This window comes from Oncorhynchus masou, chromosome 26, assembly GCF_036934945.1.
Source record: "Oncorhynchus masou masou isolate Uvic2021 chromosome 26, UVic_Omas_1.1, whole genome shotgun sequence".
In the NCBI taxonomy this organism is placed as follows: Eukaryota; Metazoa; Chordata; class Actinopteri; order Salmoniformes; family Salmonidae; genus Oncorhynchus; species Oncorhynchus masou.
In genome coordinates this window covers 13,738,965-13,756,901 of record NC_088237.1, presented here as the reverse complement: position 1 = coordinate 13,756,901, position 17,937 = coordinate 13,738,965, and the positions used below count along the sequence as shown (strand labels likewise).

At 42.7% G+C, this 17,937-nt stretch overlaps 1 protein-coding gene across 1 annotated transcript in view; it reads right to left on the bottom strand.

Moving 5' to 3' along the window:
* LOC135514841 (transcription factor SOX-5-like) overlaps positions 1 to 16,170 on the bottom strand; it is a 211,783-nt gene extending 195,613 nt beyond the window's left edge. Inside the window, exon 1 of the mRNA XM_064938496.1 lies at positions 16,093 to 16,170. The gene's annotated coding sequence lies outside the window, so the exon portion shown is untranslated. The remainder of the gene's footprint in view (positions 1 to 16,092) is intronic.
* Positions 16,171 to 17,937: the final 1,767 nt, after the last annotated feature.

Below are 17,937 nucleotides of genomic sequence, written 5' to 3'. Positions count from 1 at the left end.
ACAATGACTCGGTGACTGGGTTCATCAGGAAGTGCATAGTGGATGTTGTCCCTATTGTGATGATTAGAACTTATCCAAACCCCAAAAACTTGGTAAAAAAAAACATTTGCGCAAAAGTCAAAACGCAAACCACAGCATTTAACCACAGCAAGTTGACTGTGAACATGGAGGTGCATGAACAGACCAGCTATGACCTCTGTAAGGTAATCAAAGAGGCAAAACGACAGTACAGGGTCAAATTGGAGTCGCAATTCAACGGCTCAGACATGAGATGCATGTGGCAGGGACTCCAGACCATCATGGATTATAAAGGGAAAGCAAGCCATGTGCAGACCAGCTGGGTGGAGTGTTTATGGACATATACAATCTCTCTCACAGTGACGCTCCCCACAGTGACTGTACGTACATACCCCAACCAGAAGCCATGGATTACAGGCAACATCCGCGCTGCCACTTTCAAGGAGCAGGACTCTAACCTGAAAATCCCGCTATGCCTTCTGACAAATCATCAAACAGGCAAAGCATGAATACAGAACTAAGATTGAATTGTACTACACTGGCTCCGACGCTTGTCTGATGTGGCAGGGCTTGCAAACTATTACAGACTACAAAGGGAAGCACAGCCGTGAGCTGCCTAGCAACACGAGCCTACCAGATGAGCTAAATTACTTCTATGCTCGCTTCGAGGCAAGTAACACTCAAACATGCATGAGAGTATCAGCTGTTCCGGATGACTGTGTGATCACGCTCTCCGTAGCCGATGTGAGTAAGACCTTTAAACAGATCAACATTCACAAGGCCGCAGGGCCAGATGCATTACCAGGAGGTGTACTCCGAGCATGCGCTGACCAACTGGCAAGTGTCTTCACTAACATTTTCAATCTGTTCCTGACTCAGTCTGTAATACAAACATGTTTCAAGCAGATCACCATAGTTCCTGTACCCAAGAACACTAAGGTATCCTGTCTAAATTAACGACACAGAGCACTCACATCTGGAGCCATGAAATGATTTGAAAGGCTGGCCATGGATCATATCAACACCATTATCCCAGAAACCTTAGACCCACTCCAATTTGCATACCGCCCCAACAGATCCACAGATGATGCAATCTCTATTGCACTCCACGCTGCCCTTTCACACCAGGACAAAAGGAACACCTATGTGAGAATGCTATTCATTGACTACAGCTCAGCGTTCAACACCATAGTGCCCTCAAAGCTCATCACTAAGCTAGATCCTGACCCAGTTGCACAGTGAGGGGTGCCCTGAACCCTGCCCTGAACCTTAGACACTGGCACTAGCCAGTGACCACTTGTTACTCTACCCTGCACCTATGAGTCTGCTACCCTATGTACTTAGAGTCATTGAACACTAATCATTTTACTAACATTTACATACAGTTTTACGCACATTATGTTCCTGGTCAGTAGCTTCAACCCAAAATCACATATACACACCAATACTCACAAGCGCCTGATTGACTGACTATATGCTAAACAATGTTTTTGTTTTTATTTGTATTTTTCTCTCCATATTATGTCTACCTCTGACAAGCAACCCAGGAAGGGGCTAAGAATAGGTCATATTAATATACAGTGAGTGCACAAAACATTAAGAACCCCCCTTTTTGACTCCAATGCTTCTCAAAGTTGTGTCAAGTTGGCTGGATGTCTTATGGGTGGTGGACCATTATTGATACACAGAGGAAACTGTTGAGCATGAAATACTCAGCAGTGTTGCAGTTCTTGACACACTTACTACCATACCCTGTTCAAAGGCAAATTAAATATGTTGTAATATTCACCCTGAATGGTACACATACACAATTCCTGTCTCAATTGTCTCAAGGCTTAAAAATCCTTCTTTAACCTGTCTCCTCCCCTTCATCTAAACTTATTGAAGTGGATTTAAAAAGTGACATCAATAAGGGATCACAGCTTTCACCTGGATTCACCTGGTCAGTCTATGTCATGGAAAGAGCAGGTGTCCTTAATGTTTTGTACACTCAGTGTATGTAAGGTTCATTAAATCAATAACTTGGAAACATTGGATAACATTCATATACTGGCCATCTCTGAAACTCAATTAGATCATTTATTTGACGATAGCAGTAGCAATACAAGGATATAACATCTACAGAAAACACAGCAATGCCTATGGCGGAGGTGTTGCGGTATATTCTCAGAATCATATTCCTAAAAAACATAATAGAGATGATCTTATGTCAAGTGTTGTGGTTGCACGTTCACCTTCCTCATCTAAAGCCTCTGCTTTTGGGGTGCTGCTATAGCCCACCGAATGCTAACATTCTGTATATGGATAATATGTGTGCAAATGCTTGATAACGTTTGTGATGTTAACAGAGAGGTCTATTTTCTGGGTGACCTGAACATTGACTGGTTAGCAACTAGCCGTCCTCTGAAGAGGAAACTTCTAACTGTGACTAATGTCTGTAATATGACCCAGGATATCACTCCACCAACTGGAGTGGATACTAACTGGAGTGGATACCGAGTTGGATCTGTGACGTCCAATTGTATCTTCACTATTGCTGCAGAACTTGGCTCCAAATAAATATCAGTTCCCATTGGCTGTAGTGACCATAATTAACATTGTGTCAATAACAAGGAAAGCCAATGTGCCAAAGGTTGGGCCTAATGTATGATGGTCTGATGGTGCACAAGGAAGTGAATCCAGATTCAGCACTGGAAGAATTTGTACAATTATTTATAATAATTGTTGGCAAGAATTGACAAGAAATTAACGACTAGAGTCCTCTGGATTGATGATGAATTAAAAAACGTTATATTTCAAATAAAGGACGCAAAAGAGGCGGCAAACAAGTCAGGCTGCTCATCTGATTGGTTGACATACTGTATATGTCGAAATTCTGTGACTAAACTTAACAAAAAGAAGAAGAAACCACATTACCAAACCAAGATAAGTGACATAAAAGACGGTGGAAAAAGACCTTAAATGTGACACGTTTCCAGAAACTAGACGTAGAGTGCCTTGCGAAAGTATTCGGCAACCCTTGAAATTTGCGACCTTTTGCGACATTTCAGGCTTCAAACATAAAGATATAAAACTGTATTTTTTTGTGAAGAATCAACAACAAGTGGGACACAATCATGAAGTGGAACGACATTTATTGGATATTTCAAACTTTTTTAACAAATCAAAAACTGAAAGATTTGGGCATGCAAAATTATTCAGCCCCTTTACTTTCAGTGCAGCAAACTCTCGCCAGAAGTTCAGTGAGGATCTCTGAATGATCCAATGTTGACCTAAATGACTAATGATGAGAAATACAATCCACTTGTGTAGACAGCTACTGCTTTCAACATTGCTGCCCTTAAGTAAATAGCGCTATAGCTCAGTGGGAAACATTTGTAATGGACTACTTTCTGGAGGATGATCGTGCCCTGTTGACTCTCTTTGACTCTGAAAATGAATCAAACGGAGAAAATCACTGATTTAGGTGAAAACCTCTTAATTGAACCAGACATTGTAGAGTCTTCCGATGACAATGGCGGGGAAGAAATGGTGTCATTGTCACAGAAGAAGTGGAATCAGAGAAATGGTTGCCAAATGCGAAGAGTCCAAAAAGAGAACACAGAAAGAAGGCTGTTGTATAAAACCCCTGTCTCCTCAAGCTAAGGGCAACCATAGCATCCATGACAGAGAGGGAAAAGTGTTCATCCATCCATGTTTACGGGTAAGAGTCTAATTTCAGATATGATAAGTTTCTAAATTTGTCAGACAGTCGTTTTCATTGCAACATAAAGTGGTCTGTTAGCTAGCTAGCTAACGTTAGCTGGCTGGCTCATTAGCTAATGTTACGTGTATGATATGTGTAATAATATTATTAGTATCTCAGAAATCCATTTGAATTGCTAGTTATAGCCTAATGTTAGCTAGCTAGCTAAACATTACACCTAGTTGGTTAGCTTTAGCTACCTGCAGATTAATGCATGGTAGTATTGCCACGTTCAAAACAACTCTGAAAATACGAGGTCAAATCAAGAGGTCAGTGATCTTCAGGTTGGAAAGTCGGAGCTCTAGAAAGAGGCCTGAGATCCCGAGTTGGAATTCCAAGTTGGATGACCATTCAAATAATAAAAAATCCCGCCAGAGTTTGTTTTCTTTCAGAGTTCCCAGGTGTTTTGAACGCTAAGAAGTCTGAGATTTCCGAGTTTCCAGTTGTTTTGAATGTGGCATTTGAGTTGGGATTATGGTTAATTGTTTAGCTAGCTAACTGGCTAGCTACATGACTAAACAAAATACTTCCATATGCAAGTAACCATTTCACTGTACACTTTCTGTATAATTTCACCTTCTGTATCCTGTGCATGTGACAAATAAACTTAGATTTCATTTGATATAGTGTGTGTTTACCAGAGACGGCAATGTGAAGAACAACATGACCTGCTGTCACGCCCTGACCTTAGGTGGACTTGTTTATTCTCTATTTGGTTAGGTCAGGGTGTGACTTGGGTGGGCAAATCTATGTTTCTGTTTCTTTATTGGCCTAGTATGGTTCCCAATCAGAGGCAGCTGTTTATCGTTGTCTTAGATTGGGGATCATACTTAGGCAGCCTTTTTTCCCACCAAGGATTGTGGGATCTTGTTTGTCTGTAGTTGATGTCTGCACTGCATGCAGCTTTACTTTGTTTTTGTATTTTGTTGTGTTTTCGGTCACATTTAAATAAAAGAAAAATGTATGCCTACAATGCTGCACCTTGGTCCAATCCATCTTTCAATGAATGCACCAAAGTCAGATTAGGATATAGGACTAGATCAAGTGTATTTTTACTACTAGTTTTTGCTACTACTTTCACCACTTTTCGTCTTGAAATAATTGCTTGTTTATTATGCTGTGAAACTTTAAAGAGATACGTAGGGCTAAGAGGGTGTAGACAAAACATTCGCGGGCCATTTTCTCAAAAGTAAGTTTATCAACTTTCAAAGCAGAATTGTTCCTCAACTGCAGTGTATGACATACAATTTTCTAGCTCAGTCTCTACTTTTATCCAATGTAAAAAAACACCATTTCAAATTGCTAAACAGGACCGAATCTAGGCTGTGGGTCACAAATGATATCATGGGCAGAAAACACAATTAATCTCCTTCGTTCATTGAAGTTGATTGGTCATTTATAACCAAAAAACTTAAAACGTGAGGTTGAAGGAGAATGGCAGGTCGAAGAAGAATGGCAAGGTCGAAAGAGAATAGCAAGCTAACATGCGGGCCACAAACAGGCAAATACTGGCGCAGCAGACGACCACACCGGGTTCCACTCCTATCGGCTAATAACAAGAAGAAACGGATACAGTGACTACGGGATCACCAACACTGGAAAATTGAGTGGAAAGACCTTCCTGGTTCCTGTTGCGTCATGCTGATGGCAGAGTCAGGTTTTGGCGTAAGCAGAGTCCATTTTTGTATTTTATTATAGTCATTTTTCTGTGTACTTCTTTGACATTTTCCTGCATTGTTAGAAGATAGTAACATAAGCATCTCACTGCACCCGCTAGAACATTGGCGAAACTGTGTAAGCGACCAATAAACTTTGATTTTGATTTGTGATGTTTGTGAGTGTGTCATCTGAGTGTCAAATGGAGATATACAACCTGGCCTGTAATATCGATCAGAGATTGGAGACCTGGGTCTCTGTTCAACCCTGTCCACCTCTGTGACCAGCCATGACTTCTGACACGCTAGGAAATAGTAACTCATCTGAGACTGCACTGGGCTGACCGTGCTTCCTGCCTCCCTAAGTGTTCAACTGTAAATCACACAACCTGTGCAATCTTCTCTTCTCTTCTCTTGCTTTCTTTCTAATCCTGGGATAATATATTACATTTTTAAATTTTACCTTTATTTAACCAGGCAAGTCAGTTAAGAACACAATCTTATTTTCAATGACTGCCTGGGAACAGTGGGTTAACTGCCTGTTCAGGGGCAGAACGACAGATTTGTACCTTGTCAGCTCGGGGGTTTGAACTCAACCTTCCGGTTACGAGTCCAACGCTCTAACCACTAGGCTACCCTGCCACCCTGAATCCCTGTTCTTATGTTTACCAGGCAGGTCCTTTATTTACTGGCTATAAACAGCAATCCATCTGCTGAGGTTTTGTTATACACACACACATACACACACACACACACACACACACATGCAGGGCTGACACACATACACCGCACAACACACACAGACACACTCACACAAACGTATGCACGCACGCACACACACGCATAGACACACACACACACAGCGCCGTGCTGAGACAATCGGAGGACAGCTGTGCTGAAGGAGAGGACGAACCACCTGTGGGCGACACTACAGAGAGAGGAAGAGAGGAACTGTCGGACTCATCTCTCCCCCCTAAACAGCATGTGGGAGGACTGGGCTTTTACTTGCTCACTTGAAGGAGAAGGTTTGGGAATGAGATAGGGTATGGGGGGGGTATGGGGTGGAGAGCAAGAGAGAGATATTTTTGTCAATGATGCATGTTCATATCTACAAGCTGTAGTTTTGGTAACCGTTGTTATTACAAACATGCCTAAAAACCTGACTCCTTCTCTCTCCTCCCGAGGAGAAGTTCAAGCATAAAACCTATTAACCTTCAACAGCATTATGCTTCCATTTCAGTGTCTGAGGAGATATTAGAGAGTGATTAAGTGAGATTGATGGAGGTTTAATTCACCGACAAATATAATTGTTGCTTTTGTTTAATCTTCCATCTTCATTACTTCAAAGCGCCTTTGAGAGGGGCCGGACTTGAAGGAGAGACACAGTAACACAGAAGCAATGAGATGCAGGACAAGGTCAAGGGTCATATTTACGCTTCACTTAAAGGGAGGGAGTGTTTGTTTTGTAGTGACACTTCTGAAGTAGGGTTGGGTTTTGAATACTGTTTAAACTTTAAAATATGTTAAGAGATGGATTTGGAATGTATCTACTTTATATTCAGTATGCATGTAAAATAATGTGCGCAAGAATAGAACATTCAAACTTTGAAACATATTATTTTGAAGAGATGGAATTAGAATGTACTTACTGCATATTTAATATATTGTGTGGCTATTTTAAACATTGAATGTGTACGATACAAAATTGTTTCGGATTAAGAAGGGCAACCTTCATTCCTGAACTTTGAGAACTTCTCCACTTTCAAACTTTGAACAATTTGGTATTATACATTTCCTTAAAAACACCATATCCAATAACTGACTTCTCAGTGACATTCAGACAGTTTGTAAAGAACTAATTATTGGGTCTGACTAGATGGCCACTGCCAATGCCAGACAAGGATTAAAATAGCCAGTCAGTCAATGTGAGGCAGATAGTCAGTTCTACTGTATAAGGACTAGCTATCTTCCAAAGCCAGATTGACGAAAAGAGCCTTGGGTTGGAGAGTTGTGTAACGTTGACTCCGATGTAGTCATTCAGTCAGTCTGTACTCAAACAATGAATCAGTACAATAGTGACAGGACAGGACAGAACACAAGTCTTTTAATTTCTTCCAGCCTCTGTCTGTCTGTCTGTCTGTCTGTCTGTCTGTCTGTCTGTCTGTCTGTCTGTCTGTCTGTCTGTCTGTCTGTCTGTCATCTATCAAGGGCACAGGGCTTGAAAGTGGGCTGGGAGAGATAGAGAGAGGAGGTGGACAAACAAATGAGTGCAACTCCTCCGTATGTATCTACGTCTTGACTGGTATTATACAGCCTCAGATAACAGGACAGTTGTCTGATAGATACTGTTGTGTGGGAGAGGAAGAGCAAGAGAGCAAACGACAGAGAGTGAGTGAGTGAATAGCAAGGCAAAATTGGAAGGGAAAGAGTGGAGCAAGTCAGAGAAAGAAATTGAGAGAGTCAGAAAGAGTGTGATAGAGAGATAGAGGGGGAGAAGAATGAGAGGAGGCCCGGAGGAGGAGGTCAGTGGAGGTAGAGAGAAGGAGGGATGAATGCATCCCCTGTTCCTCTCCAGTATCTCAGACATGAGCTGGATAAACAGGAAATGCAGCTGCTCTTGTCCGTCATTCCCCGGCCTAAAATACCCTGCATTCCTCTGGTAGTTAAAAACATTACCACAATCACATTTACCTCAGCTAACTAGAGAGAGAGAGAGAGAGAGAGAGAGAGAGAGAGAGAGAGAGAGAGGAGGAGGAGGAGGAGGAGGAGGAGGAGGGTAGAAGAGGGGAGACGAGAGGAGCGGAGAGGAGAGAAGAGGAGGGGAGAAGAGAAGAGAGGAGAGGAGAGGAGAGGAGAGGAGAGGAGAGGAGAGGAGAGGAGAGGAGAGGAGAGGAGAAGAGGGGAGAGGAGAGGAGAGGAGAAGAGGGGAGAGGAGAGGAGAGGAGAAGAGGAGAGAGGAGAGGAGAGGAGAGGAAAGGAGAGGAGAGGAGAGGAGAAGAAGGGAGGGGAGGAGCGAGGAGAGGAGAGGAGAGGTGAGGAGAGGAGAGGAGAGGAGAGGAGTGGAGAGGAGAGGAGAGGAGAGGAAAATAGCGAGAAGGGAGAAAATCTCTGCCCTCTTTTGTGTGCGTTGTGGCTGATAGTTGGGAATCTGGACACGCAATTCCTCTGTTTTACTAATCCCTTTTTTCTTTAAGAGAGAGGAGGAGCAGAAAGGAGGTATTGTGGCGGTAGACAGTGCAGTAAAAGGGACCATACAGTACCAAATGGAGGTCGCTGGAAGACAATGGGTGCCCTTCACTGTTCATTCACACAGACTCCACAGCACTATCAAACAACTCTTTCTTCTCTCTCCCTCTCTTCTTTCTTTCTCTCCATCTGCCTTTCTTCTCCACATCACACAGGGGAACAATGGAGCCCCGGATGGCTGGCTGTCCACAGTGTCCATTTTAGAGACGGGGTTGTGTTTCTTTCTCTCTCTCTCTCCCTGTCTCTCTCTTACCTTCTCCAGACCCACCAAGAAACCCCAGGAGAGAGTAAAAGAGAAAGAGAGAAATAGCAGAGAGAGCGAGTAAAGAGAGCAAGGAGAGGAAGAGACAAAGTGAAAAGAGAGGGAGAAAGAGGGAGCGAGAACAGAGCCTCTTCAGGGAAAAGCACTGACAACCTACCATGTGAATAGTTCAGGAAGTTATTGTAAGTTCACATGATGTACTTGTTGTTGTTCAACCAGGGCTATTCAACTATATTCTTACAGGGGCCAGATTTGTTATTTTCTACATGGTATTACACCTAAGACCAGTATAAAAAACAATGCACAAACACAATTATAATCTTATAAGGCACTTTTATTAAAATAATATTTGCTGAAAGTACATTATAAGTGATTTAAGATTAGCCTCATTTAGTGCATAAAATGGTTTAAATAATGGAACACATATTTACTTATTATAAAGTTGCCCTGGAACACATTAATACATTTCCACTTTTCTGTCCATTTTACATACATTGTTTTTATTTAGACATAGAAAACCTTTTATGCATGGAATATCTCAGTTGACCAGCATCCTATTTTGTTCTATTTTCGATTTCTTTATAATTTAGTTATTTTATCTGTCTTGTTGTTGTGTTTTTTATATTCTTTTATTTTACCCCCTTTTTGTGGCATCCAATTGTTAGTAGCCACTATCTTGTCTCAACGCTACAACTCCCGTACGGGCTTGGGAGAGACAAAGGTTGAAAGCCATGCGTCCTCCGATACACAACCCAACCAAGCCGCACTGCTTCTTAACAGAGCGCGCATCTAACCCGGAAGCCAGCTGCACCAATGTGTCAGAGGAAACACTGTGCACCTGGAGACATGGTTAGCGTGCACTGCACCCGGCCCGCCACAGGAGACGCTAGTGCACGATGAGGCAAGGATAAACCCAGCAGCCAAACCCTCCCTAACACGGACAATTGTGCATCGCCCCACAGACCTCCCGGTCCCGGCCGGCTGCGACAGAGCCTGGGCGCGAACCCAGAGTCTCTGGTGGCACAGATAGTGCTGCGATGCAGTGCCCTAGACACTGTGCCACCCGGCAGGCCTTTGTTGTTGTTTTTTACACATAGAAACCTTTTATGAATGGCATATCTTAGTTGACTAGCTTTTGTGCAGTAGTCTCTCTCACCCGCATCAGTAGAGGACAGCTCCCTATAACAAACTACACCACATCTGTTAGGAATTCCTCATCAAGCATCTCCACTAGTCATGTGTTTGCTTTCTTGTGACGGCAATCACGGATAAAAGCAACCGTCTCCTCCCTAAACGCACATAGGCTGCTCTCTCAATAGCTTTATTACTGTTGCTTAGCCACCGAACGTCGTTATGTAAAAGTAGATTGTGCTGCTCAGCAGACTACGAAGCGACGTTGCAGGCTAGATGATGATCGGACCCTAACCCTGTACCCCTGTTAGCAGTTCTGATTGGCTTGAACTGGTATGCTGGGTGATATTGATTGACCGCATTTAATGGACAGGACTACAGCAAAACAGAATCTCCCATTGGAGAATATTGAACGAGGGCTCCTTTTGGCACTAAACATCAGATGTCTACGGGGATCTAAGGGCCATTCTAAACTGATAAATGGCCCAGATCTGGCCCGCGGGCCAGCAGTTGAATAGCCTTAAACAACTAAAATACAAGACAAGACGAACATTGACGCACTCTCTAGTCAAATCAATAATTGTGTTGTTTTTCATTGAGAATAGACTGAATTCAGAATGTAACTACAGTAATTGAATAGAAGATCATGGGAAATGCTGATTGGTTTATGCCAGCCAACCCAATGACAGTTCTCTTATGGTAGTCTTTCAATAGTCCTCTAACTAGAATACTCCCCTATGGCCTGACGGCTAATGATATGAATACTTGATCAGTGATCAGTATGTCTACATCCCAAATGGCACCCTATTCCCTATATAGCGCACTACTTTAAACAAGGACCCATAGGGCCTTGGTCAAAAGTAGTGCACTATGTAGGAAAAGGGGGCCATTTGGGACACATAGTGTGTGTGTGTCCTCTGGAATGGATACCAGGGTGTTCTAAGGAACAAGTACTCTTCACTTGTAACTCCTTCGTCTTCTGTCTTGGAAGCAGGCTATACACACACACAAACTCGCATGCATGCACGCATGCATACACAAAAGTACATGTACGCACGTACACACACATGCATGTGCACACAGCAGAGCAGCAGATATGTCTGAGAATACATTAAAGAAGAGGGAGATAGTCAGTGAATACCAATGGAGCGACTGACATCTCAGTGACACACCAAAAACATTCACCTGTGAATCTGTAACCTTCATCATGATGTAGATAGTCTCTCCTATTACCACTGGTCCAAGATCTTTATCCATCCACCTCTTGGTTAAGGTTAGGATTGGGGGTGGGGGTAAACTGATCGTAGATATGTGGTTAACAGCAACTTCTACCTCAAGCCTCTGTGACATCTCAAACATGTGGGCTGCACATCATTCAACATTTCCTGTGTTTGTCTCAGAGCATCACTAACACTGGACCACTGTTAGGAACTGTAGTTTCAGGGTCATCGGTTCAGCACCAACCTCCAACCATTCACAGTCATCCAAGTCAAACACACTAGACCCTTACAGGACAACAGGAAATAACACCGAGCTTCGAGACACTAAACCGAGAACTAACACCTTCAGTCAGTCACAGACAGACAAAATAAACATGTAGCCAAGACGGTCCTCTGTAGCTCATTTGGTAGAGCATGATGCTTGTAATGCCAGGGTAGATGGTCCGATTCCTGGGACCACCCGTACATAAATTGTGTGCACGCATGACTGTAAGTCAATTTGGATAAAAGCATCTGTTAAATGGCATTTATTATTAAATAAGATGCTAGGAACAGCTAACATTCAGAGGCAGATCATTGTGATCCACAAGGAACACCTTCCGTCATGTTCAGACAAGACAACAGTAATGGCTAATTGAGACTAAAGTGAGTGTACACTTGGGTGATAACCTGTGTACTCAGTCGTAATAGTACCTTGACACTAGGTTGAATCCCATTTGTAACACACACACACCCCAGTGGCTCGCAGTCTCTCACTGTCTAAGTCATGTTAATTACCTGTGTGTCTGTGACGGTGGAACCTTGTAGCCCTAACCCCTTGTAGCACTCAGGGAGATGGGGATTGATGCAGACTCAGCGACCCCTCTGATTGGGGTTAACAGTGTGATCATTTGCATGAAGGTGGGGCTTCATTAGCAGGGAACTCTGGGTGAGAAAGTGACCTCCGGTGCAAATATACAGAGCAAGAGGGACCGCTAAGCCTGTCGCATGCTTCCCAGTTTGCGTATATATTATGACGAAGTGTTGTGATGTTTTTGTTAATTTTGCTGTTCAGCGGGAATTTCTTTCCGGCTGTTCTGGACAACATTTCTTGAGGCAATTCAAAGTTCGGTAGCTGAAGTGTAGGCCCCTTCGTCGGTGATTGGTCAACAGTACTCCTCTGTATTAGGAGTGGGAACTATGGACGGGGTTCTTCAATGAAGTGTTCGTTGTCATTCAACAAGAGACGACTAGTTTTCTCTTGAGAAATACTGCACAAAACATCTTACTTAGATGTCAAATTGCACAACTAAGAACTCGGGAAAAACTTGATTTATTAAATTTCTAAATTTAAATTTCTTGATTTATCTTGGATTGATTTTAATATTTTGAGGAAGTGTTTCTGGCTATGTTGTTGCTATGTTGGCTCAAGAGTGACAAAGAGCAATAATATTGGCACTTTTTTCTCGTTTTCCAAGCGAACACACAGACATATACACACCCACAAAGACACACACAGCATGGAAGATTAGCTATTGTTCGGCAGACAGAGCGGGCTCTTCGCTTGGCGACACCTGTGGTCCGTCCCTGTCCAGTCATGTATAATGCAGAGGGAGGGTGGGGCCTGCTGTTGTCTGTCCCCGGGAGGGGGGGGGGCAGTGGATCAATCAGCACATGACAAAATGGAACAGGATAAATAAATAACATGTAATGGCTTCTGTGAACAGACACACACACATGCACACACTGTGCACACATACATTTATACACACACACATTCACACACGAAAACCACACACACACACAGGTGGCCCTCTTCTAACCTGGTGACACAGTCGGAGGACACTAATGCCCACTTTCAGTTGGCCGCACAAACACACATAGCTCATCCACCCCTACACTCACAGAGACTGTCCAGTCAAGTGTAGTTAGTGTGCCACAGAATGTCCCTGACAATATGGAGACTGATATTGTTCTGAAACACAACTATAGTATCAACCTCTACTGGATATATGAACTGCATAATATCAAACATTTCTGTCAAACTGGTTTAAATAGATGGATCTCAAACAGGGGTGTGTGTGTGTGAGAGAGAGAGAGAGAGAGAGAGAGAGAGAGAGAGAGAGAGAGAGAGAGAGAGAGAGAGAGAGAGAGAGAGAGAGGGGTGGGAGCGAGGGGGTTGTGTGATCATTATTAAAGTGATGGGCCCTGTTCGGGAAGGCTGTAGCTTGTGAATAATAATGTGTGGTGACCTTGACGTGGAGGACCTGCTGTTCCTTTACGGTACACTCTAGTACACGCACTCTAACGACATCAAACACGGCGATGACATTAGACAGGGGAACAGGATCCCCTGCCTGCATGACTCATTTACAAGACAAGACTCCCGACTTTCCCTACAGGAGACCCCCCCCCCCTCCCCTCCCCACTCTCCTCTCCCACTGTCTCCTCTGCTCTGCCTCCCCCTACTGTTATCCCTTTCTAAATCTTCACTATCTGACCATTCTGGAAAAGACGCAGGAACAGTGCTTTGAAAGCACAAAAGTAACCGCCTAACTCTACAGAACATGAATGAAAACATCCCAGATTTGTTTCAGTGTGAGTGTGCACGCCTTTATCTGTGTGTGTTGGTGTGTGTGTGTGTGTGCATGTGTGCATGTGTGCTCCTGTGCAAGCTTCACCTCTTTCTCTTTCAGCTCAGTGCCAGAAAAAACGGGCCTCAAACTGTTCAGCTACAACTGTTCCAAGTCCCAATCATTACAGCTTGTCACAAATAATTAATTTTCTCATTCCTCATAAAGATGTATAAAAAATTACCATGTTATTATACTCTGCCACTCTCCGGAGGCAGCGGAAGACCAACTTTAATTGAAATTTCTTCCTGCACATTAAATGAAATCCATAAATAAGAGTTTAGGCATTGGTGGAGGAAGCATATGTTCGTTAGTCCAGCCAGGCGGCAGTAATGGCTGCTGTAATGTTTTAATAGCTGCTCTCTCCAAGCACCGATACGTTCCCATCATTCCACTGATCACAGCCAGTCACAGGCAAGCTAGTGGCCAATTACAGAGCTCTATACCATGGTCACTATAGTAGGACGAGGACAGGGACAGGGACAGGGACGAAACAGGCAGGCACAAGGGACAGACTGATATTCTGTCTGGATCAGAGACACAGCATATGAAATACTGATGTTTGGAGGACATTACAATGAGAATGCCTAGAGGTTGGACTTCAATGTTTTACATGGTGAAAATGTCCTCAAAAGGGGTTGCTTTTCCATGATCGTTAGACAATAGATTCAATACATGTGCAGTATCTTTAGGAGAGTAAAAGGTGTTTATAGTTCATGTTTGATGATGATTCATTTAACCCGTTCTTTGTTTAAACAGCAGGTTGTCTCATCAGATCTATACAGGCTCTGTGGCAAAGTGGGGATGGATGGGGACTGATGTAAAAGAGCAGCTAACCATGGTGAGAGGGGGTTCAGACACACACACACACACAGCATGTAGAGGTCCCCTCCTCTTCACACACACACGCACAGTGGGCAGTGTCCGGGTCAGTGTAACAGAATGGTGACCGCTGCCAAACCAATCTCATAATCAGGCCTGGGACATGACCACAAGCTGTGAACATAACACTGCAGTGACACGATGCACACACACACACACACACACACACACACACACACACACACACACACACACACACACACACACACACACACACACACACACACACACACACACACACACACACACACACACACACACAAACACACATAGATGCACACACACATTCACACAGCCTCACATACAAACACACATAGATGCTCTCACACACACACACACACACACACACACACACACACACACACACACACACACACACACACACACACACACACACACACACACACACACACGCACACACACACAGGTGTGCATCTAACAATATTCCAGATATGAACTGAGTGACAGTTATTAGCTTAAACATCATTATCATTAGTTATAATGCACTGTTAGTGTAAGGTGGGTCACATCATTAGTTATAATGTACTGTTAGTGTAAGGTGAGTCACATCATTAATATCATTAGTTATAATGTACTGTTAGTGTAAGGTGAGTCACATCATTAATATCATTAGTTATAATGTACTGTTAGTGTAAGGTGGGTCACATCATTAGTTATAATGTACTGTTAGTGTAAGGTGGGTCACATCATTAATATCATTAGTTATAATGTACTGTTAGTGTAAGGTGGGTCACATCATTAGTTATAATCAATATCATTAGTTATAATGTACTGTTAGTGTAAGGTGGGTCACATCATTAATATCATTAGTTATAATGTACTGTTAGTGTAAGGTGGGTCACATCATTAGTTATAATGTACTGTTAGTGTAAGGTGGGTCACAGCATTAACTCTCTAGAGTCTAAGCCCTGTTTAAGCCGGGGGAGGGGGGGTTCTACTAAGATATATGGAATTGTTTAAAAATGGTCATACTGTACCAAGGATCATTTAGCGATTTGATTTTGAATTTAAGAGCCCTTAAGGTATCCCTAAAAATGTTCAAAAAGGAACAAAGAAACTCTAGAGCCTCTAGAGTCAAAACGTATGGAACGTACCCAGAGGACAATACTGTACATGTCTAAGAGCAACGCGAGGAGAAGACAATAAGTTAACAATCATCTGTAGCTCAGAGCATAGCACATGTGATGCCAGGATAGTGGGTACAATTCCTGAGCCCACCCGTATTTTAACTCTACGCATGCATGACTGTTCATAGAAGTGTCTGCTAAATAGCATATATTCTATCATGAACTATCCTTACCAGTCAGTGAGTGGTGATGCTGTATGGTTCAGTTCTGAAGCTGGGGTCACTTTAGTCCAGGGTGAGAGAAGACTTGGCTCCACTGACACAACACAAACACACAGAGAGAAACAACACTATTAGACCCACAATGTTCGAAACCTCTTTGGGCTAGGGGGAGGTATTTTGACGTCCGGATGAAAAGCATGCCCAAAGTAAACTGCCTGCTACTCAGGCCCAGAAGCTGATATGCACATAATTGGTAGATTTGGATAGAAAACACTCTAAAGTTTCTAAAACTATTAAAATAATGTCTGTGAGTATAACAGAACTGAAATGGCAGGCGAAACCCCAAGGACAAACCATCCCAAAAATAAAGAAATTCAGCATAACACTGATTTCAATGGCACATTTATTATAAGGAGAAATCCTCCTGATTGCAGTTCCTAGGTCTTCCACTAGATATCAACAGTCCTGAGAAAAAGTTAAAAATCCTACAATGTGATTTTCTGGATTTTTTTCTCATTTTGTCTGTCATAGTTGAAGTGTACCTATGATGAAAATTACAGGCCTCGCTCATCTTTTTAAGTGGGAGAACTTGCACAATTGGTGGCTGACTAAATACTTTTTTTGCCCCACTGTAACTGAGACCTTTTGGAGTGCCAACAGAAGAAGATCTTCAAAGTTAAGGCATTTATTATATCGCTATTTCTGAATTTCGTGTCGCAACTGCCTGGTTGAAAATTATTTGTCATGCATTTGTATGCGGGGCGCTGTCCTCAGATAATCGCATGGTTTGCTTTTGCCGTAAAGCCTTTTTGAAATCAGACACCTTGGCTGGATTAACAGGAAGTTAAGCTTTATTTTGATGTAATGCACTTGTGATTTTATGAAAGTTAAATATTTATAATACTGTATTTTGAATTTGGCGCTCTGCAATTTCATCGGATGTTGACCAGGTGGGACGCTACCCTCCCACATAACCTAGAGAGGTTAAACCCCTTTGGAGATATGTTAACTTTAGTATAAAGGTATACCATCCCTTAAAGTGGACAGTCACAATGACACTAACAGCTGTAGAGACAACGGACTCACGACTGACATCAGGAATCATGTCAACGTGACAGCTTAGACAGTGTTTACAGGTTACACTAGAAGCAGAGGAACAGTTCACACCATGAAGATGTGACAACGAGCCACACATACTGTACAAGATACCAGTTAATAACAAGGAAACAGGAACTGTAGTCGTAAATGTTAAATATGTCACATTTAAGTTTATGAATAGATGACAATTACTGTATGCCGGGACTGTGATCTCAGTTTTCTGTTAGTCCCCATGAAGAACAGGATTGTGTTGAACGCACACACACTTACACACACGCAATCACCCCTCCCCCCCCCCCACACACACACACACACACACAAACACACACATACATACACACACACACCTCCTCATCCTCATCATCTCATGTCAATGAAATCCTCAGAGACAATAAGCTATTTTGAGGCCAAATCACTGACAGAAATCCATTTTTTCCAGTGAAAAGATCCGGAGAAACATCAGATTTTCATCAGATTGGATTTACCTCTTTAATTTATTCCCAACGTTCCTAACAATTACTGTTCCTCTATCTCATCAGCAAATGCTCCGTCTATTGCATGTTATTGGAAAATTAACACAGTGAGTTATATAAATCATTAAACCTCTTAACAAACACACTCATAGAAACCTTGTTAAAACACACACACACAACACACACAGAAAAACCCTCTTAATGTACTTTAGATGATCAAACTTGATATTAATTCCCTCTCTCCACCGCTCTTGTCTCAATGTTCTGAAGGGAATGTGTACAGTAG